Genomic DNA, 24053 nt, shown 5'->3' on the forward strand with positions numbered 1-24053 from the left:
TATAAAAATGTGAAAAATAAAATAATATCCTTCCTAGCCTCTTTATTGGCATACTTGGGTCCTGTGAAACTTAAACATTATCAGCTACTACAGACTAATCAGTTGACCAGACTTGAGTGCTGGGAGTCTCCATTCTTAGGCCATTCTTATTTTGTCTCAATAAGATTGCTCCAGAGAGGCCTCTAATGTCCTCCCACCCAAAATCTAACCGCTGTTGAGAGGGAAACAACGGCTTTGACTGAACGGATAAGGTCTTTATCAATCCCATTGACTTTCCCAATCCCATTGACTTTGACACTGGTGTGTGCAAACACTCTTGGCTCTCCTTCCTGGCAGGCTCCCTGACAACTTCCATAAGAAATAAAAAAAGCAAAATTTGGGTATGGAATATCCTGATCCTCAAGAGAGTGAAAATGAGACATTTAAAATCTCTTCCTTGAAAGACTCAAGGCTCTTGGATTGTCCATTGACTCAGGGAGCAGGACTGAAATATCTTCTTGCTTGGTTCTTAAAGATACATGCCACTTAAAGATACATGCCACTCTACCAAAAGGTAGAGTACCAAAGTAGAGTTCCAAAGGTAGTACCAAAACGTAGAGTACCTGTTTTGGTTTAATGATTGAGGTTTTACCATCACATGAGCGGACTCTCCTGCTTCTTATGCTCGGTAAGGTATCCAGTTTGGCTTCCATCTCCTTTCAGTTTAGTGCCACACCTTGAAATGATCTCCTGCTCAGAGATTAGAGAGTCCACTTGATTGATCTGCTTCCCTCCCCCCACAAGCTTTAGAAGGAACCTTTGAATTTCACCTCAGCCCTGGAGACTGAACTGTAAATTAACTTGCAGACTTCTTAGTTCTATCAGTTGGGGGTTCCGCTGGTCTTTTGCTTCATTTGTCTATGCAGCTCTTTTGTGTGTAGTGAAACCATCTCACAGCTTGCAAAGGATGATACAAGCCTGTAAGAATGGACCTAAATCCCACCTGTAGACTTTAGGAGTTACACATTGTCAGGACACTTCAATAAGCCCCCTCCCTTTTTACCCCACTCCTGTCCTGTTGCTTCCCATCTGCCCGAGGAAGACTTCTGCATAACTCCAAAGCTTGCTGTTGGATATGCTGTGACTTTTTTGTTTGGCACTAATAAAAGCCTTTCCCAACTTTAGATTAAGGATTTTTCCTTCTTCTTCCAACACAGTGTTTCTCAAACTGTGGGTCGGGACCCACTAGGTTGTTTGTCAGTCAATTTCAGGTGGGTTCCCATTCATTTCAATGTGTGTGTTATTTTGAATATATTAGACTTGATGCAACCATGGTTTGTGACTGCATGTGGGGAAATGTGACAGATCTGTACTTTTAACAGGCTAGTATGGATATGCTTTAAACAGTGATAGTCAGTGGGGTTCACTCCTAGGTAAGTATGGATAGGATTGCAGCCTTTAGGATGTTTGGGGAATTTTTTTAAACAGACCAGCAACTGCTTGGGAGAGTTAGGAGGGTTCTTCTTTATTTTAAATAGATGTTTAAGCGTATACTTTTTGTAAACTTTTAATTTACTTACTAATTAACTAAGTTTGATTTTGTCCTATGTGGAGTGTTAAAAATTTTCCTGCTTGATGTCACTTCCAGTGCGTCCCAACAGATAGTCATTCTAAAAAGTGGGTCCCGGCGCTAGAAAGTTTCAGAACCACTGTTCTAAAGGATAATCCCGTTAGGGAGAAGGGCGGGATAAAAATAAAGTTTTATTATTATTATTATTAATCACGGCCACCTAAGATTTTGCTTTTCACTAGTGACTCTACTGAAACCAGAGGGTAATTTTCTCTTGGCGCTGGCAAGGCAGGAGCAGAATTTGAGTTCAATGTAATTGACTGTGCCATAGATGTATGACTGTTTCAAAAGCAATTCCCTGTTTGCTTTCTTTTAAAATTGCCTTCTGGGGTTTTTTTGGTAACAGGCTAATGGCTAAATTATAAAGTGGAACTGAAGATAACAAAGAGTCAGCACTTGAGTACAGAAGAAGCCCCAGGGCACTGATGGGATTAGGGTTGATGCAAGATCTCTCTCAGCACTTGAGATGGCAGCCCAAATGCTACCTCCCCATACTGGTGATGCATCAGCTTCTCCCACTCCCTAGACTAGAAAAGGATGGGCAAGATAGAGTAAAGATGAAGTGTGGAGAAGGAGAGTGTTAGGCTAGGGTGACTCTATCCCATCTCTCTTTCACACTTCTTCTTCTGCTTGCTTTTTCCAATTCAGGGAGTGGGGGGGGAGAAGAGCAGTATAAGTCAGTCGCATTCAGAGGTGCCCCTGGCAATCTGTTGCCTGCGCCATCTGCCTCAGTGGACCTCACAGATGAACTGGCCCCAGGTGGGATGAATATTGGTCTGTGCAGACTTCCCCTTTGCACACATCAAGCATTCTCAAGAATAGGAGAAAGTGGATCTGCAGTGGCAGCTGGGGACGTGAGGCTGAAAATGGAATGCGCTATGTGCAATACACCTCCCACATCACAGCTTTCAGTCTCTGGAATGAGAGAGGGAGGGTTTCTGGCAGCAAGCAGGAACAGACATCTCTGCTTGCAGATTTAAAGCTGCAGTTGCCGGTTGCAATATAGCATTGCCGGAGCAAAAATTTCCCCTGCACTGGGCTTTTGCAAAGCTTTCTTGAATTAGTAGGAAGAGGAGCTTCTTGCAAAGGGTTTTGTCTCTTGGCAAATTCAGTTCATGGACAGCTTAATGGACCCCATTATGGGAGAACGTGGCCACAACAAAAGCAGGGGCACACTCTTGAGCAACCTTGCTCAAACCCACTGTGGTCAGCAAAAGTGCTTCCTAGTGTGTATTCAGGATTTCAGCCCAAGGCTCAGAGAGACCCAAGATTTGAACCTTATATCTAAATAGATCTGAACTTTGCCCTTCCCCTTACCACAATGTGTTTGTCCCCACTATCACTAAGGCCAGCCCGAGACTGAAGGACATTCCAGGCAAAAAGCCTCTTTGGCCACCTTCTCCATTTATTCACCTTTCAAATCCTTGTTTCTTATTGCATTATTGATTACCCTTTGATGCATGATTTATCTCCATTGTATCAAGCGATACATGTGCACATAAATCCAATAAGCATTTGGCTCATGATTTCTGAGTATGCAAAGTTCTTCACATGTATCATCTTGATGTGCTTCCTACCTACCACAACCCTGGAAGGTATTATCCTCATACTGCAGATGGGAAGACTGAGGTTGAAGGGTAGTAGCTAGCCCAAGGCCATCTAATGAGTTCACAGCAGAGATAAAATTCAAATTGGGGGTTAAGTCCTGCTTTGTATTCTCTCTTCTACAGCAGGATGCATATTTATTCATTTTGCTTATAAGCAAAGGAAACCACATTTGTTTCCTCTAATCTTAGACCACTGAATTTTAAGGAAAGCTGGAAAGTCAGTATGCCCAGAGTCTGGTGCCCCAGGCAGGTGCCTTTAAATCTGACCATTACCCCATACTGAAACCTGAGATGGATCAGCTGAATCCATGACATTATCTTTGGAAAAACTGCATTTCAAAGGCATCCATTTCTGTGAGCAGCATCATGTTTGGCTAGGGGGCCTAACCTTCTCCAGACCACAGGCCACAGGGGTGGGGGGGGGGAAGGGGGGACCCTCTGCTCTGCCCTGCCGATCTCTATTTCCCAGGCCACAGGACCAGGCTTCTATTGCCCTGCCGATCTCTATTTCCCAGGCCACAGGGGTGGGGGGGACCACTCTGCTCTGCCCTGCCGATCTCTATTTCCCAGTCCACAGGGGCAGGCCTCTATTACCCTGCCGATCTCTATTTCCCAGGCCACAGGGGTGGGGGGAGAAGGGGGAACCACTCTGCTCTGCCCTGCCGATCTCTATTTCCCAGGCCACAGGGTCAGGCCTCTATTGCCCTGCCGATCTCTATTTCCCAGGCCACAGGGTCAGGCCTCTATTGCCCTGCCGATCTCTATTTCCCAGGCCACAGGGGTGGGGGGAGAAGGGGGAACCACTCTGCTCTGCCCTGCCGATCTCTACAGGAGAGGGACTGCATCATGGCAATTCTTTTTTATATACTTCCAGCATCTAGTTTCAAGTCCTCTCTGGCCTGTCTGAAAGGAAGCAACAGGCTCTCCAGCAATCACAGAGTAACAGGCCGTGTCAGGGCCCTGTTCTACATCTGTGATTTGGCGCAGCCAAGAATGTGCGATAAAGAAGCTGGAAGGAACTGCCCCAACAAAGCAGAAAAATCAGCCAAGAGTAAAATCTCTTGAAAAACCCTGCATAAGGGTGGCAGAGTCCAGTTCCCAAACAGGGGGGGGCAGGGAATGTGCCCTGGAAATTTCATGCCAGGGCTTTTCCCCAGGTCCTCCTGCACATTGGCACTAGCAATGCCCCTGACTGATTTTTGAATAAGGAAAAAAAAACAACATCAAGAACTCCTAGCATGGAACTCCTGTGTCACATCTAGTTTTGGAAAGGCTAAGGCCAATTTTGTGAAGGATATAAAGAGCTGTCAGCCATGTAATTTAAATAGAGGCTGTGAGTACCAGACCCTGGGGCCACATGGGAGAGGAGGGCCTGTGGCCTCCATAACCTGTGCATAAACTTTCTGTGGGCATTTGGCTGCCCACTGGTGGAACCAGACTGCTGAGCTAGGATGGACCTTCATTCTGATCCAGGGCTCTCACCATCTCTTGACCAGCAAAATAAGCAAATGTATATATCAGGGGTGCCCAAACCCCGGCCCTGGGGCCACTTGCGGCCCTCGAGGACTCCCAATGCGGCCCTCATGGAGCCCCCAGTCTCCAAGGAGCCTCTGAACAGAACTTGTTACATATGTGCAAACAGAAGTAGATAAGATGATAAGAGATGACTTGCTGGCGCCCGCACTGGCCTGACGCAACTGCTCTCAGCATGAGGGCAACTGTTTGACCTCTTGCGTGAGCTGTGGAATGAGGGCTCCCTCCACTGCTTGCTGTTTCACATCTGTGATGCAGCAGCAGCAGCAGCAAAGGAAAGACTGGCCTTGCTTTGTGCAAGGCCTTTTATAGGCCTTGAGCCTTTTATAGGCCTTGTAAGACCTTCATTCATTCATATAAGTTCATCTTTAATATATTTGTTTATGTAAACTTATGTAAATTTATTCAAATTTTAAATGTAAATTAATTATTTTCTTCCCCAGCCTCCCCCCCCCCCAACACAGTGTCAGATGTGGCCCTCCTGCCAAAAACTTTGGACACCCCTGGTATATACTAAAAGAGAACTGGCTAAAAGATTGAGTTGAAAAGCAGACACTCCCCTCCCCTTCAGATGTTGACTCTGCCATGAGCTGACTAGGTGTTCTTAAGCAAGTCTTAGTCTTCCCCATCCATGTTATGGGAATACTCACACTTACCTTTCACAGTGAAGCTCTTTGCACATTCACCAAATGCTATATAATCATCAAGTACAATTCAAACTGCTTAACAGGCCTAAATTGCTACAGCTAGCTTTTCCCGGGGTGTCATCTGAGGTATGCATTCAAGCTCCACCACTTGCAGTAATCCAGTCCCAACAGGGCTGTGCCTTGATTATCTTAAATGAGTTGATTCAGCTGCAAAAGGTAATAAACACAGGGTAGCCTCGGGTAAGTCACTTTCTCTCAGTCAAGATATAGATTAAAAGGGGGGAAAAGTGTTTTCCTTATAAACCCTATGATGGAACTTGGAGGTGTTCTTTTGAAGTCCTCCCAGATCCAGCAAAGTAATCCACCCGCTTAAAGCAACCATTGGCAGGCACCCCTTAGTAATTACAACACTCAGGTAAATATGAGAAGAAAATGAGGGGTTGCGGAAAGGCTAGCTGTTGCCCAGTGGATTCTGGATAAGTTATTTGATCTTCAAACTGAACAGAACTTGTTACATATGTGCAAACAGAAGTAGATGATACCTTATGTGGACTGCAGCCCAATTTCCTTATGACTGCATCTGAGGGAAAGGGCCGAGAGGAGTGGAATGTTCATATATGGGAGGCTGTTGATACTGACAGTTGAGGAGTGTGTGTTTGCCTGAGAGTACCGATTGTGTGAGGAAGTGTGGAAAAACTTTCAGAAGACCAATGGATCTCATTGGCTTCTCTGATATGGCCAAAGAGATGCCTTGAGTGAGCAAGGAGAGTCAGGGACATTTCCACGCAGGCCACATCCAAACATTCTCTTGCTTCTTCAGAACAGAACAAGATTTCTCCTAATATCAGGTCAGTGGACCATCATCTCCAAGATCTTTGTAGCCATAAAGATGTTGAACATCTGATGTGCCAAATTCCCAGTCCAGGTTCACTTATAGAACTTATGCCCACTTTAAGCTAACTAGCTCCCCTGTGTTCCCCAACAGTGGCTATAGTTCTGCACAGCAGCACTGCTGGACCCCATCACCAGGGTAGCTCGCCTGTTCAATCTGCAGAGGTCTCCCCTCTCCTGCCAGTAGTTTCTCCAGCCACCACCACAACAACTTGGTCCTCAGCAGGGCTTGGGACCAGTCTCCCAAGCAGTCTCTGTTCCAGCAATCCTCAGAAGTCCAATTGGGCAGTCATCAGGTCCAGTACTCCATCAGCCAGACCATTAATCCATCAGTTTAATTTGCTCTCTCCAAACTCCTTCCTTCTACACCCACCAAACACTCCCTTCTTCAGGTGCTGCTTTTATCCCTTAATGACCTGGTTGCCACTAGTGACTGCAGCTGTGCAGCAGACCCACCCTGGGGTTAACCCTATGGTTGCCTGCCAGAGCAAGGGGCCACTGTTGACACCACACCCATCTCCTTGAGGGATCGCGCACATTTCCATGACAACATCTCTGGGAAATCTCTGGGAAATGAACATGAAGGCACCAGGCCTCACCTATCTGTGTTCCCCCTGCAACTGGAAGGGATATGAAAAATTCATTTAGCCAATGGACAGGGGTTTGCCTGGGGAATCAGACAGCGTTCAAAAGACTGTAAGTTCCTCGGGGCAGGGAACAGAAGAGTTTAGCTTGCTAGACTTGTGCTCCAACAATTGACCTAATTGTCTGTAAAAGCCATCTCAGCTAGAAGCTATCATCACATCTTGCAGCAGCAGTTTGCTGAGAATCAAGGGTATAGTTGGCGGGGAGCAGTGCGACAGGCCTTCTCCATCAGCAGGAGTGCTCAGGCATTGTCTTTGAAACTTTTCAAAGGACCTTAGATGAGAAAGGCTCAGCAGGAGACAAACTGAGGCATTTGCCTAGGGGTGTCTAAGCCATCTTCTAATATCTAGGCCATTATCTTTCCAAAGGGCTGCCTGAGAGACAGCATGTAACTCATGTTACATTAAGGTGAAAATCTTATCCAAATTTACCTGGGAGTAAAGTCAAGTAAATACAGTGAGACTCACTTCTGAGTAGACACGTTTAGAACAGCACTTAAATATACCTTTTCACCTTTACCTTTTTCTTCATTCCATTTTTCAGTGCTTATACATGTGCTTTAAAGTCTTGCAACTGACTCCAATAGGCCAGGATAAAATAAGCTCGATCTACAGTTATCAAACTGTTGGTCGGGACTCACCAGTGGGTCCTGACTCAATTTTTGGTGGGTTGTGACACTGACATGCTAATAAGCGACAAGGAAAATGTTTTGAGCTCTATGGAAACTGAAACGGAGCAGCATGTGTGCATTTTCTCAGGAGTAGGCAACCGTGCCTTGGTCCACTTTGAAGAGCAGGTCTAGGAAATGTAATGCCACCAGAATAGTCCCAATTTGATGGACACAGGCCCCAACAAACTCCTGAGAAGGTTCCTCCCCCCAGCTCACCAAGAAAATGAGCCCTATGGAAAGAGGAACTGAACCACACATGTTCATTTACTCATGAGCAGGTGTCTTGGATCTTCTGAAGGCTACACAAAGAGGAACACAAGGCCACCAGAATGGTCTCGATCTGATAAACCTCTTGTAAAGCTGGGTGGGTCCTGATAGAGTGTTGTTTTAAAAAGTGGGTCCCTGTACTAAAAGGTTTAGGAACAGCTGAACTGGATCTTTTAGGCCCAAATCCTAACCAACTTTCCAGCACTGGCATAGCAGTGCCAATGGGATGTGTACTGCACCCTGCAGTTGGGTGGCACTCACGGAGGCCTCCTCAAAGTAAGGGAATGCTTGTTCCCTTACCTTGGAGCTGCATTGCCCTTATGTCAGTGCTGGAAAGTGGGTTAGAATTGCGCCCTTAATGTCATAAGCTTCAAAGCAGAAGAAATTAGCGGGAAAAGAAAAAGCTGGAAAGAAACAATGTCCAATTAAATTGTATTGTTTTAGCCTTAGTGGGGGTGTGATGATGGAGAGGGTGTCACAATCAGCTCCTGAACTTTCAAATTTACCACTGCTTCAGATTCTGTCTCTCATGAAGGAGATGGGCATCCCCAAAAACTTGGGCTGAAGCACATGTGTGAGTCTTGAAGGTGATTCTTTGAGATTTTGCCTGATTCTTGAACCCTGGCCAGTGATGATTTTTAATGTGATCCTTCTGCCAGCTTAGGATGTGGGTGGGATGGGGGGAGAGAATTCACAGCCTGGAGCACCCCCCACCCGCTTCCCCCCAGGGTGGTGGTTCCTTCTTTGGCTCCCAGTCCTCCTCCTCCATTGTGTTTATAGGTCAGCACTTCCAAAGCAGGGGTGGAGGAAGCCCAGAATGCTCTGTACCTGATGTGTGTACAAATGAACCCTTGGCAGAGGGACTGGGGTGGGGGCGGGAGGAACCGCTTAAGTGCTGGGCCTGGCAGCAACCAAAGCTGGATCTAGAGGCTGTTGGAGACCTATTGGGAACATCAGCATTACTTACCCATTTGAAGGCCCCCAGAGGCTGGCAAAGTCTCCTTTTTGAGCCCCTGTGGCAGGGAACATACTGACTAATGCATCCCCTCTGGCCACACCTCCTTAATTGGTACAAAGCCTCTGTCCTCCAGGCTTGCTGATTCATCTATCCCCCTCTCTCTCTAAGGCAAGATTGCAGATGATCAAGGCCAGACTTAGGAGCTGTGGGGCCCAATTGGAAATGCTTTTTGCAGGGCCCCAGGTTCACTGCCAAGGGCTGTAGAATTTGAAGAGATAGCAATCACATCACCGACTTTATATATCTATGGTAGAATGGAAAGCAATCAAAACATGTGCTTGAAAAGAGCATGTGAGTTAGCAGACCAAAGATCTAAGTACATTTTAATATAAAATTGCATACAAGACTAGACTAATCTTGCTCAGGGCCTCCTTAGGCATGGGGCCCAATTGGCTTAAAGCTGGCCCTGCTGAGAATGTCCAAACAACAGAAAGATTTGGGACAGTTTGCTTAAAATGATGCAGATGTTCCAGGCTCTGGACAGGTGGTTCATTTCAGGCCATGTTCAGGCAGCTGTTAGACTCTGCCCTGTCCCCACTAAGCTTGAGTCAGTTGTTGCAGGCTCCACCCTGGATTTCAGTTGTCACCCCACCCCCAGTTTTTCAAGGGTTAGCAGTTTTATGACACTACCAGACCCTATCTCCAGAAACTGCAGCTTTTGGGGGTTCATCTGATCTGGTAACAGGCAGGGGTTTGCCTAGGGAATCAGACAGCATTCAAAAGACTATAAGTTCCTTGGTGCAGGGGTCAGAAGAGTTACTCCATTTGACTCTTGTCAATGGCAAGCTGTTTTTGATAACTCTCTCTCTCTCTCTCTCTCTCTCTCTCTCTCTCTGTTTCTCAGATTAATTAACCTCGCAGTGTTGTTATGAGACTTGAAGGGAGAAAAGAATGCTCATGTACACCACCCCAAGCTCCTCAGATGAAGGATGGGCTATAAATGCAGCTATTTTATTATTTTTCTTCACATTTTTATACTCCTAGGAGCTCAGGATGGTGAACACGTGTTCTTTCCCCTCTTTTGCTCCTCACAACAACCCTGTAAGGTAGGTCAGGGTGACAATTGACACGTTACTAAATACAGGATTCACTTTGGTAGGCAGTAATGTTGCTGAAAGCAAGTGTGGAGCAGAGTGGGAGCTAGTGGGAGCTATGACCTGGGAAGGCTTGGCTTTGAGTCTCACCGTTGCCATAAACAGACTGGGTCATTTTCAACAAGCCCCTGTTCCCTCCCAAAGAATAATCTAAGAATAATGATCCAGACTTATCTTTAGAGGGCTGTGATGAGGGTTGTAGCCATCCCAGCTCCTGGTTCAGTTCCAGGGGGCAGGATTTGATCATGAGGCCAGGTGTCCCAGGCTGAACCCCTCCTCCCTACCCCAGCAAGATCAGCTCTATTCCTGAACAGGCTGGATTGAAAAGCAGGTTAACAGCTCCTTCTCCGAGAAGGACTCAACCCATTTGAACACCGGCCAACGAGCCTGTTTCAGTGCCTGAAAATATCAGATTGCACAACTGCATAAACAGAGGCTGCAATCTTAGACACACTTACCTGGGAGTAGGCCCCATTAAACTCAGCAGGGCTGATTTCTAAGTAGACCTGCATATGTTTGAGTTATGCCCAGTGGTGGAGCTAAGGCACCTGGTACGGGGGGGACGGGACAAAAAAATTATCACCCCATAACACCCCCCCCCAATTTTTAAACATCCCAATATGACATCTTAGAGGTATCCAAAAGGCACTTCTGGTTTTCTGCAAAAACTGGAAGTGCCTTTAAGACACCCCCTCAAGGTGGGGTAGCAAGGGGAATGTAAGCCCCCTTAACTATGCCACTGACTGTACAAGCCCCCCCCCCCCACCAACTAGCAGAAAGATTCACAGGTGTAATGAGTCTGGTTTCAAGGAGTTTTAGCCTGTGGTTTTCACATTATGTTGTGTTGGGGGGACTTGGGGTTCCTTGGAAACCAAGGAGGGAGCTCTGGATGAGATGATCAGTAATGGACACACCTCTATGAAGACCCTTGTCTGAAGCCCTGCTACTGCTGGGTCAGTGCAGGTGAGTCTGAGCTAAGAGTCTGACTCAGTAGGCAGCTACTCCCTGTGTATAACTATATCCCAGATCAGGATTTGGAAAGGTTGGGGGGTCAGAGAAGCTGGGAAGGCAGGTTTAATTTGGGCACTGTTTCCCCTTTGAGGCAAATGAGGTGGGAGTGGGTGTGTTGTGGACAGAGTGGCCTTGGATGATGTGTGCAGGGGGGTCTCCTCACAAAGCCCCAATCGCTTCCCTTCTTTGCTCAGTCATTTCCGCTGACCTGAAGCTCTCTCCCCCCCCCCGTGACCCCAGCCCCTTCTGAGAACAACCCTAGGCCCCTGCCCGACTCCTCTGGGCACAGAAGGGCATTGTTCGGGAGCTGGATGGCAAACAAGCGTCCCATTCAAAGATGTGAGAACAGCAGCTCTGGAGGCAGGGCGAGGGGGCTTGATCTTTTGTTCCGGCTCCAGATGAGGCACTGGGAGCCAATGACAAAACCCAGGGACAACATGGCTGGGGGGGGGGGGAGACACTGGGCCTTAGGAGTGCCTCCCCTGATCCAGTTAACTGGTGAGCAGTTAAGCCTCACTTGGGCGCACACTGACCATGCGATGCAAGCAGACTGCTTAATGAGAGTCGCATTGTTTGAGTGACTTATTTAAAAAGAGAGAGAGGAACGGGACGATGGGGGGGGGTCTTCATCAAGGAGGGGCTGCTGCACATTCTGATTGGACAAGCGGGCAGGCAGAAAACTTGTTTGGCAAGGCAGGGGGATCAGGAGGAGACACATATGGCCCCTGCCTTACGGGCCTCCCGGAAGCTTAGCCATCACACCCCACCCCCAAAGGGCAGCTGCGGAGAAGAAGGGCATTTCATCAGGTTCTGTCTTGAGCCAGAGCAGCTGGGCAGCATGTTTGGTGGTTGTGCAATAGCCCGAGAAGCGCCCTGGGCCAAGCTGAGGCGGGCGGCTTTGCACAGATGTCAGCAAAAGTTCAGCAGGCTGGCATGGCCTCGGAAGACGCAGTAGGCTGTCTCTCCTAGTGGTCACAGTTGAGCCGAAGTGGGAAAGGGGACAATTCAGATTGATACACTGTATTGCAATGAAAAAAGGTCACAACCTGGCTTATGGGTCAGACCATTGGGCCACATAGCTCAGTATTACCTGCACTGACCAGCAGGTTCTCCCCAAGGGTTTTCCTGGCCTTAACTGGAGATACCGGGATTTGAACCTGGGACTTTCCTAGTGCAAGGCAGCTACTCTGTCCTTGAGCTACAGTTCTATTCAGGAGTGGTCTACTTGGTGGTGGCCCCTTGCAAAGTCTCATGCTGGGACTGTTTAGCCACACCCCTTTAGCCACACCCATTTTGCGCCAGCCCCTTCCATCTTTGGTCATGCCCATTCTTTTCTCTCTCTCTTTTTTTTAATGAAGCAATATTGTATAATATTTTCTCCGAGCATGTGCAGAGTGCCCATGCACCACTGAGCTGCTGCAGCCTCTCCATGTGCATTTACAATTACAGAGCCTGTTTTTTTCTTCCAAGTCACCCAGACTGTTCTCCTTTTATCAACACTGAAGTAGCCTCAGAAGATCCTCCACGTGTGTTAGGAACTTTTCAAGGTTAGGGCAGTATTCTCTGTGCCATACTATATTTTATGGTGGCACTTTGTACTGGGTGGTGCCTGCTCACCTCTTCCCCCTCCTTGCTGCTGGTTCCATGCTGAGAAAAGCTTCACCAACTGGATTTCTACAGGGCAGGCACACATGTTAAAAGGCACAGAACACGTACCCAATTAAAAGACAGTTTCATTCCCAGAAGGAACCCTTTGAGATATGGTCCAAACTCGAGGGAACTACTCCTCTTTCCCTTTGCTGGTGCAGTGTCCTGGCTGAATTGACTTAGAGCCCAATCCTATGCATGCAGGATACTCAGAAGTAAGTTCCATTATAGTCAATGGGACTTACTCCTAGGAAAGTAGGATTTGCAACTTGAGCTGTGAGACAGAACTTTCCCAATTTAAATCTTGCCACTCATGAGATGGACTTGGGTAAGCGGCTCCCCCCCCCCCCAGCCACAGCTGCAATATGAAGCTAATGATACCCACCAGTGGTATGTCAGCCATGCCTCTGCTGCTGCTGGACTCAAACGGAAAGAGGACTAATGAATGGATGGAGGAGTAGAGTGGTGGGCTAGAGTGGTTGGAGACGGTCTGGCCCACCACTTTCATCTCCTTCACACTTCTTCTGTTTCATCCCCCTCTTCCTTTTATGAATCTGGGGAACTAAAGGGGGAGTGGAAGAGATGGACATCCTCTGACTCCCCCGCCCCCCAAGTAACCACCAGTCAGCCTTATGGATGGCTCTGGGTGGAGCCTCCACACAGGTTGCCATTCCTTGATCTTTCCCTCCTCCTTGGAGAAGACATGGCTGCCTCTCTGTACGAACTGAACTGTGGAATGAGTTCCAATTCAACACTATCTTGTGCAAAGATCCACGCAGATACAAAGAAAATTGTTTTCTTTCCCTTTAACACTCGAGGATGATTTTGCTCCCTAGTGGGATGAGTATTGACCACTCTGCAGAAGGTTCTGGGTGGTCCATTATGAAAAGGGGTTCATGTCTTCACTGCCACCGTCTGCACTGGAGGTCTTGAACATGAAAAGCAGCATAGAAGAGGGACATTTCCAGGCTGTGATGGGCCACTGACTCACATCAAAAGCCGCAAAGGCCACATGCTGCAAACACCCATGGAGGCTCAGACCATGTGACAGAGATCTGACTCAAAGCAAGGACATCCTAGCCTTTTCTTAGACCCCCCCTCCCCACATGCTCCAAGGCTTCTTGATGCATTGGAGGGGGGGGTAGTTTGAAGCACTCATAAAGAGGCCACACTGGGCCTGTTTGTGTGCAGTGAAGCAGGATGCAGAATCCATTCTGGCTCCCACAATAACTCTGGAGTGTGGGTGGCGTGGGAGCCCACCAGGCTCACTGCCAAAACTTTTCAGAGCAGAACCGAGCGGTTCTGTCCATCTGTGCTGTGCAAATTCAATGCGAGAGTCTCTGCGTTCCTCTGAATCAAATGCGGAATACAGACTGGCTGCATTTTAACACACTGATGCTGTTGCGATTGGAGCGGCGCACTGGGGGGGGCACTGTAGCTCAGTGAAAGAGGCATGCAGAAGATCCCATGATCAATGCCTGGCATCCCAGGGGTGCAAGTGGGGGGTGGACCTACTAAAAACCCCAGAGAGCTGCAGGGACCACTGGGGTGGACTGATAGCTTGACTTTCTGAGGCCCCATGAGAAATCTGTTTATGCCTCAGAGTACAAATGGCAGGAGTGGTTTTTTTATATTCAATTCCAGGAACTGCACATTAGGCACAAAGGCTGAATGCTGAAATCTTGGGTGCCAGGGGATTTCTGTTTCCAAGCTATTGGGTCAGCCTTAGTGGGAATTATTCCCAGCAACACACACACACACACACACACACAAACATCTGTACATCCGTGACCTGAATGCATGGAGGGCGCAACAGAGGGATGCTCGCAGACCCAACACACCAGGGGAACTGGTGTTTCCTGCTCTAGACCCTAAAAGGGCACAGCTGCTCGGTCAGTCTCTCTGGGCAGAATTTACCTCGCAGGGTTGTTGTGAGCATCAAAACAGGGAGGGGAGGCGACAATACCCACAAGTACAGCCCTGGACTCCTTGGTGGCACAGTAGGTTAAAAAGAAATAGATTTGAGCTGGAAGCTTGCAGAGCTTTGCAAGGGCAAGAAAGCGCTTCACCGGTTGAGCTGCTGCCTGCTGCATAGGCGTGGAAGGTGCAGAGGGAGGGGAGCAAAGAGGGCGGTGCAATCATAAGAACAGCCCTGCTGGATCAGGCCCTAAGCCCATCAGCTTTCTGTATCTCACAGCAGCCCACCAAATGCCCCAGGGAGCACACCAGATAACAAGAGACCTCATCCTGGTGCCCTCCCTTGCATCTGGCATTCTGAGGTTGCCTACTTCTAAAACCAGGAGGTTGTACCTACCCATCATGGCTTGTAATAAGTGATGGACTTTTCTTCTAGAAATCTGTCCAATCCCTTTTTAAAGGGATCTAGGCCAGATGTTGCCACCTCATCCTGTGGCAAGGAGTTCCACAGACTAACCACAGACTAACTACAGATTCTACCAGTGGACTGGGCAAGTCAGCTCAAAAAGTCCCCTTGCCAGTAGAGCACTCCTTCCCGCCTGCCTCCTCTCCTCCTTCCAGAGCCTTAATAACCTCCTGGGCTCTGCTTTGCTAGGAAGCCAGCCAGGCACAATTACACAAGGCCCTTTTGCTGCTCCGTGGCGGAGCGCTGCCCTCTAGTGGGCAACTGTGGTTGAAGCTGGTGGAAACACTGTAGCTCAGTGGTTTTCACACATTGAGCACTGGGACCCACTTTTTAGAATGAAAATCTGTCAGGACCCACCGGAAGTGATGTCATGACCGGAAGTGACACCATCAAGCTGGGAAAATTTTTTTTATCAATCCTAGGCTGCAATCCTACCCGCACTTCCCCAGGAGTAAGTCCCATTTACTATCATTGTTAAAAGAATATGCTGTATATAGCAGCCTGTTAAAAGTACAGGTCTGTCACATTTCCCCAAATGCAGTCACATGCCATGGTAGCATCAAGTTTGATTGATTAAAAATAAAATATTGAAATGAATGGGGACCCACCTGAAACTGGCTCGTGACCCACCTAGGGGGTCCCGACCCACAGTTTGAGGGACATGCTGTAGCTGCTGGCAAGGGAGGAGGGGGCTGCATTCACACATGCACCAGGAAGTAATAGTGGTAGTCCTCGGAACTCTAATTTTCTTGGAGAAGTCAACTTGAGCCCTTCATTTTGCAAATGAAGGGCTGCCAGGAGTGTGTGTGTGTGTAGATGTAAATTTTGTGTGTGTTTCCATTCATTCTAATTGCCTGCTGATGGGAGAAAACGCATTTCAAGAACATAGTCCTACTCAGGACTGCTTTACTGGATGGTTCTTAGTTTAAGAACCCTCCCCCACTCAGTTTTTGCATTTTTAAACCATCTCTCCAAAATATAGGAGAAGTTCACGCCTGATGGTGTAGCTAGAAGGGGTGCAAAGCACTAAGTTTTGTGCAAATGCCTCCATTTTGCTCCCACCCCCCAATGGCTCTGAAGGGGAGGGACTGCTTGCACGGCATATGCAGGACCCTGCAAAGCTTAGAGCTTTGCACCCCCTCTAGCTACGCCACTGCAATCAGCAGTGCTGTCTGTGCAGGCGCTGTGCTGGACCCGCAGCCGGAGAGTAAGGGCTCATGTTTACTGTCACTTATCCTGAGACAACCGTCCCTTGAATTTGCTTCAGACTTAGATTGGTTCGGGGGGCAAAACAAAAAAAAAAGATTTTGAAAGGAACGAAATGGGATGTTAAAACATGGCATTAAATAATTTGGCGTTTTCCCTTCAATTCTGAAAGAGCGGCTGCAAAGGGAGATCTGGGACAGCTCAGATCCACGGTGCTCCCAGAGGGACCACTGCAGAAAAGGATGCCTTGAGAAGCTCATAACTTGAAAGTTGACTTTCAGGAGGAAATAGCGTGAAAAAGTAGCTTAATACCAACTACCTCTGAGCTGTGATCCTGATCCAAGTCGGACTCTGCCTGGCTGATACACTCAATTCTTGTTATCCACTGAACGCTTTCAACATGCGCTGCCTCCGACGCATTCTTGGCATCTCCTGGCAGGACAAAGTTCCTAACAACACAGTCCTGGAACGTGCTGGAATCCCTAGCGTGTATGCACTGCTGAAACAGAGACGCCTGCGTTCGCTCGGTCATGTCATGAGAATGGATGATGGTCGGATCCCAAAGGATCTCCTCTATGGAGAACTCGTGCAAGGAATGCGCCCTACAGGTAGACCACAGCTGCGATACAAGGACATCTGCAAGGGGGATCTGACGGCCTTAGGAATGGACCTCAACAAGTGGGAAACCCTGGCCTCTGAGCGGCCCGCTTGGAGGCAGGCTGTGCAGCATGGCCTTTCCCAGTTTGAAGAGACACCTGGCCAACAGTCTGAGGCTAAGAGGCAAAGAAGGAAGGCCCATAGCCAGGGAGACAGACCAGGGACAGACTGCACTTGCTCCCGGTGTGGAAGGGACTGTCACTCCCGAATCGGCCTTTTCAGCCACACTAGACGCTGTCCCAGAACCACCTTTCAGAGTGCGATACCATAGTCTTTCGAGACTGAAGGTTGCCAACCAACAGGGGTTGGGTTCCTGGGAAAACCAGTAGATACCAAATCAGCGGATACCAAATCATTGATATGGGATCATTTGGGTTCCAGGGGAGGATCCAATTGGCTCGCCCCAGGAAATGAACAGGATACCTTCAAAAAGGCTGCCGCAGATGCAGAATGGCTCTGGATGCTGTGGATAGCTGAGAACAGACAGTGAATGAATAGCACAAGACAATTGACACTCATGTTTCCGTGGATTCACATATCCACAGGAACGGAGTGTGTTGTTACCAAGGATTGACTGTTATTTTAAAGTTAACCCTCTTTGTGAGCAGAACCGTGACTCGTTTAGAGTAGAAACCCCCGAGTTTTGCTCTCATTTGTCCTTAGATAGATGATTATTATTAATACTAATAGGCAGTTTTTCAACAGAGAAATGCTGGTGGCAATTTACATAGTAAAAGGAAGGAGAAGATGAGTCCTTGCCCCCAAATGGCTCACAGTCAGGAAAGAAGAACCGGAGAGACGCAAGCAGCAGCCACTAGAAGGATGGTTTGTTGGATAGAACTGGGACAGTTGCTCTCCCCTTGCAGGAGATAAAATAATCCCTGCATTAAGAGGGGCCTCGTTGCCAGATGACGTCAACGGTGGTAGGTCTTTGTCTCCAGCAGCGGGCCTGGTTTTCTTGCCGTGAGGAATGTGCGCGGGACTCTTTGGGACAAGTGGTGCGTGCCGGAGAACTCCCCAACACAGACGGCGAGCTGAAAATCTCACCTCCACCCTTCAGCGAACCGTAGATCCAGCAGGAGCCCTCTTGTCTGGAACACAAAAGACATTAGCAGAAAATCAGGCAGGAAGCCATGTGGCACACTCTTAAGAAACAGGACAATGACATGCGATGGTGGTGTGTCCCCAGACCAGCTGGAGCTCTGTAAAAAGGAAGCACTCAGTAAGCAGGTTCTCTGTTTGCTTGCTTGTGAATGGGTTGAGGCAGGCCTCATAGGGGATGTTAATCCCACCAGTCATTTATTTTTCACATTTTTATACCACCCTTCCTCCAAAGAGCTCAGGGCAGTGTACACAGCTGCTCCCCTCCTTTTGTCCTCACAACAACCCTGTGAAGTAGGTGAGGTTGAGAGAGGTTGACTGGCCCAAGGTCACCCAGGAAGCTTCATGGCTGAGGGGGGATTTGAACCTGGATCTTCCGGATCTAAGTCCACCTCCCAAACCACTACACCATCCTGGCTCTTGATATAAAAATGTAAACCTTTATGTTAAAATCTTTATGTAAAAATCACAGGTCCTTGAGCATTGCTCGGTTAGAAAAACAAGCCGAAAGCTGTAGTCAGTGCGACGGGGAGAGATGGCCTACCTTGATCAAGAGGGCTGTGGGATCTCAAGAAAGGACCGGTTGTGATAATGCCTGATGGAGGCCTCCTTCCAGCAAGGGCAGGGTCTGGCTGATCGCAGTTCTGAAACCAAAAGAGGACAATGACGTCTCGTTCAAGAGCAGCGGTTCCCAAACCTTTTAGCATTGGGTTCCACTTTGTAAAATGACACTGCATCAGGACCCATCTAGGATTGCATGACTTTAAGGAAAAGATCTAGCAAAGAAATATTTCTTATAATAATAACCAGAAAAAAGATGCTGAAACATTTATCTCCCTATATTTACATATGCTTGCAAACTGCAGGAGCTGAGCTGTTTGCAGGGCAGTTAGTAGCTATCTTGCAAACTGCAGGAGTTGAGCTCTTTGCAGGGCAATCGAGCAGCGATCTGATTTTTGAATAGCCTCAGGGCTTTAGGTAATTAGTGATCTGATCTTTCCACCATCCGTGTTTTCTTTGGAGGGTCTGCTCAGCACTACTGACTCACCGAAAATCAGGTCGCGACCCACAGTTTGGGAACTCCTGCTCTAGACCATTCTGGTTTTGTTCTGGAACCTGGATATTTTCAAAACTGATTGTATGCATGTTTCAACATGGGCCAAGACTTCCTGGCTGCAGCTACAAGAATCTTTGTCCCAGTCTACGATCTCAGCATCAATCCTGAAAACTGGGGGGGGGGGTCTTTACCACTAGCCCTCAAAGCTTGGTCTGACCTGGCTTGGAGTCCTCTCCCTGCTGTTCTTCTTCTGTAACTCACCACAGTGCATTTGGCTGTCAGGAAGAGGCAGAGTCGGACGCGGCAGTGAAGATACACCTCCTCCAAGTCTGGGATGAACATAAAAACACTGAAGGAGAAGCGGCCAACCAGGGAGACACCATCTTCCTCAACTACCACTGTGCTGTCTCGTGGGTTGGGACACCTACATAAGGAAGTGGGCATGGCACAGAGAGGTTAGGGTTGTGGGAGCATGATAAGATCACATGTGCAATGCAGATGTTCGTCATTCGTTGACTCGTATATGGGAACCACTTGTCACAAGCCCAACCTCCATATCCACCCAGTGTCAACAGTGTTCTTTTCAGGGTAGACAGTTCACATGCCCAACTGAGTGACTACATTGGACCAGGGCCTCTGAGAGGAATTTTATAAGAGGGTACATAGTTTCTTTTGGGGGAACAAAGTTCCTTTTAGATTTCCTTCCATTCTCCATTGGATCACAATTTCATAGGGTCGTAACTTCTACCAATGACAAAATATAAAACTAGGTAGGCTTACGCAAAATGTGAGTGCTGGTCTTCACACAATATATGCAAACATTTTCCGAGATTCCAGGAAATTTATGACTCCCCTCCTTTGGCAGCCGGGCCCGCTTTTGAACCCAGGCCTGGGTACAATTTACCCCCTGCTGGCCCCCTCAGATGGGCCCTGCTGAGATTGGAAAATGTAAGATCCCAGGAAATTTTCAGCCCCTTCCTTTGGTTCTTGGGCCCCCTTTTTGACCCTGGGCCTGGATACAATTTACCCCCTACACCGCCTCTCATGGACTGGTCCACACAAGCTCGGTCCCCATTAGATCCCTGCAACAGCCATTCTTGTGTGATGGAACTTTCCAGAGTTACGAACCAGGACTTGGTAAGCACGTTCAGAGAATTTACAAGTGAGGTTTGATTTTAATTATACCACATCTGCATGTTTGAGTAATCCTGGATTCCCCCTCTCCTTATCCACTGCTCCTTACAATCTGAATTTAGATGTTAACAGCTTTCTCCTTTCCCTTAGCATTCTGTGCTAGGGTCAGGGAGGGGACCCAGGAGTCCTGGTTAACTGGCTTTGATCTTCCTCCCTGAGGCAGGCACAAAAACTTAATGTCCCCCAGACTCTATTTCTGCTCTCCAGTGTTCCGGACTCATTCTGCTTCCAGGGCTCCAGGATTCCACCTCCCTCTCCTCATAAGAAAACTCAATCCCCTTTCAAGATGGCTTTGTAAACAGGAAAAAACTGGCAGCTTACTGGTTGGTGATGAGATCCCACCGAATGCTGGAGGAAGGGTCTCGGTCTGGGGTGGCCCAGCACGACGACAAGGTCACCACAAACTGGGTGGGGTCTGCCCCCAGAACGCGGATGCCCACGTAGGCCCTGTGATTGACAGAGAGCAGGACAGGTCTCCGGGTGAAGGGCTGGCTGTACTGGGGGTCTTGGTACAGGGTCACAACTGTATGGTAGCTCCCTTGTCCAGAGCTGAGAGTTGTGTTAATGATGCTATTGAAGGGAGCAAAACACAAGAGAGTTACACAGCGTTGGCTGTTTGGCCGTTGTTTCCATGGGCAAGAGGGAAGAAAAGGCACATGTAGGAAGAAAAGGCACAAGAATGGACACGATGGAGGATGCCAGAGCAACTTTGGAGGCTATATGGGAGATTTTCTCGTGTTTGCCACATAGAAGCCCAGTTAGCCTCTTGGCCCACTAAGTATGAAACAGGTTGCAAGAAGGATGATAAAGTCCCCTTCCCCCCCCATGTGGTGGTCCTGGTTGGGATCGGAGTGCACCACAACAGCTTGTTCCATTAAACCAGCAGTTCTCAACTTTTCACTGCTGCATGGCCATCTCGTTGGCCGTGGCTTTGTGACCCAGAATGCCTTGCAGCTTCCAGTCCGCATCCCGGAATAAAATGCCGCAAGGCCTTCAGGGGTGCAACGCGGCCACTGCGGCCAATGTTGAGTTGCACACAGGCGCTACCTGGAAGCCGCAAGGCATTCTGGGGCACAACGTAGCCGCTGTGGCCGTTGCGGTGGGTCATGTGTCAGTGCTACCTGAAGCGCTGCATGGCGTTCTAGGGCATGACACGGCCTATAATGCTTTGCGGCTTCTGGGTCACACCAACCCCAAGACTCACCAAAAATCAGGTCACGACCCACAGTTTGAGAACTGCTGCATTATTAAGGCAAACATGGAGGGCCAGTGAACAACATGTTGAGGCTGGCGCACAGAAGAGCCTCCAGGATGGAAGGAGACATGCAAGAGAGGATGGGAAGCAGGATGATGAAGGGATGTGTGGAGAGCTGAGGGCCAGGTGCTGAGCCCATCCACAGAAGGATACCAATGGCTCCAGACTGTGAAGAGCCATGCAAGAGTGCTTCGCTTGTCTCCTCTCCCTTCAGCTGCACTCACTCCTGGATGGGATGGACGACGGAGGTCATGGAGAGGTTGATGTTCAGCGGGTAGGCACAGGAGAAGCTCAGGAAGAGAAACTGGTCTCTGCTGATCACCCCTCCATAGGCTTTCTCCACATGACCCTGCACCATGTTGGAGTAGATGGCGTGGGTTCCGTTGACCTGGAAGGGGTGCAAGAGATGCTCTGAGCCTCGCTGCAATGCAAGGGTTCAAGAAGGCAGCACTAGTCAGCAGTCATGTGGTTGGCATGCAGATGGTCCCAGGTTCAGCCTCTGTTATCTCCAGCTGACGTACCCACGAGAGCCTTAGCTTCTCCCTACCTCTGCTGTGGTCCCACAAGTCTTCCTCACAGTATCGAAGTAGAAGATGAGCCGGTCTCCAATGAGCATGCCGGTGCAAATGGGATCCACCAGGTGCAGTCCCTCGGGAGGGAATCCATCGGAGAAGAGCAGACAGCGGGAGAGGGAGATGGCACTGTGGCCGCTACCGGCACAGGCCAGTCGGTAATCTGGAGGGGAAAAGGTCATTGGGACGGGCCAGTCTGGGCTCGTGATAGCCAGGCAAGAGGAGGCAAGGTAGAGAAGTGAGAACGGGCGCCTCTTAATGCTGGGTCACCAGTAGTATACCTACAGGGGGTGTGTGTGTTGTAACTATTGCAGGCACCACAACGTGGCATGTAAGCCGCCCCTCTATCTCCCCGTTGGAGCCATTCTGGGTAGTGATGGCAACATGTTGCTGTGGCTCCAACAGGGAGTGGGAGGGGCCATTAAGGAGCGGTGCATTGCGGCACCTGCAATACTTATCGCGTCACCCCCCTGTAGCTACGCTACTGTGGTTCGTCACTTGATGATGTCAAGGGGTGACTTGTGCAGGTGAAATGTCGACAGTTTGAACCAGTGCAGCAACTTTAACTTTCAAAGGGGCAGGAGGTGTGGTCCCAAGGTGGAGCTGTCGCTTTGCCTGAAAAAGCTAAGCAGGATCAGCTACCTTGGCTGGGGGACTGAAGGCACTGGTGGATCTCTGTGGAGGAGTGTGAAGGAAAGTGGGGGAGTCCTCCTGAGAGCTAGTCTGAGGCTGGATTTGCAGCTGGGTGCACAAGACCATCCAGCCAGGATGATGACTGTACCATAAAGGGAAACATCTGGAGAAATGGTGGCTTCTATGAGGATGCTTGTAAAGCCCCATTGAAAATGGTGTTTGTGGCAAACTGCCTTGAATCTTTTGGAAAGGCAGGATTGAAATAATAAAGGAAGGAAGATGTGCCATAAGAACATAAGAACAGCCCTACTGGATCAGGCCATAGGCCCATCTAGTCCAGCTTCCTGTATCTCACAGCAGCCCACCAAATGCCCCAGGGAGCACACCAGATAACAAGAGACCTGCAAGGCTTCCTGGGAATTGTAGTTAAGAACATAAGACCAGCCCCACTGGATCAGGCCATAGGCCCATCTAGTCCAGCTTCCTGTATCACACAGCGGCCCACCCAATGCCCCAGGGAGCACGCCAGATAACAAGAGACCTGCATCCTGGTGCCCTCCTTTGCATCTGACATAACCTATTTCTAAAATCAGGAGGTTGCACGTACACAACGTGGCTTGTAACCCATAATGGATTGTTCCTGCAGAAACTTGTCCAATCCCCTTTTAAAGGCGTCCAGGTCAGACGCCATCACCACATCCTGTTGCAAGGAGTTCCACAGACCAACCACACGCCGAGTAAAGGAGCGTGTGTAAAGGAGTACTGCGTACTGAGTAAAGTGCCAGGAGACTACTGTCTTATTTACCATAGTCAGCCACTGTGAGTAGGTCATAATCCTGGTGGCAGAAGCAGCCCCACTTCCCTTTCTTTTCTCCGCACCATTCGCCGTCTCCACAAGCTAGGTCAGTGCAGGGGTCTGTCGTGGCTAGAGGAAGGACAAGAGAGCTGGTATAGAGGGTGCCTGCTCTGCTTTTTGTTGCATGTGTGCAGGAGAAGTGGACAGTGGCGTCACTAGCGCATCACCCAATGCGGGGGGCCAGTCAGTCACCCCCACGATGGATCTCCTCACATGCAGCGGGCAGGGCAACACTCCCAGGCAACGAGCATGGTGATGCACCGTTGCCCCACCCACTGGTTTTGTGACTATAACTTTGGACAGAACAGAGATATTTCAATGCGGTTTGTGTTGTTGCATTTTTTGTGACATTACGCATTGAATGATATACAACATGATAGTGTTATTCAAAAATACCAAGATTTAAAATTTTTTTGACCTGAAGTGGTATCATCGCACCCCGTGTGCATCACCCAGTGTGGCTCACCCCCCCTAGCCATGCCACTAGCGGTGGGTGTGTG

This window comes from Tiliqua scincoides, chromosome 10 (genome assembly GCF_035046505.1).
Source record: "Tiliqua scincoides isolate rTilSci1 chromosome 10, rTilSci1.hap2, whole genome shotgun sequence".
Taxonomy (NCBI): domain Eukaryota; kingdom Metazoa; phylum Chordata; class Lepidosauria; order Squamata; family Scincidae; genus Tiliqua; species Tiliqua scincoides.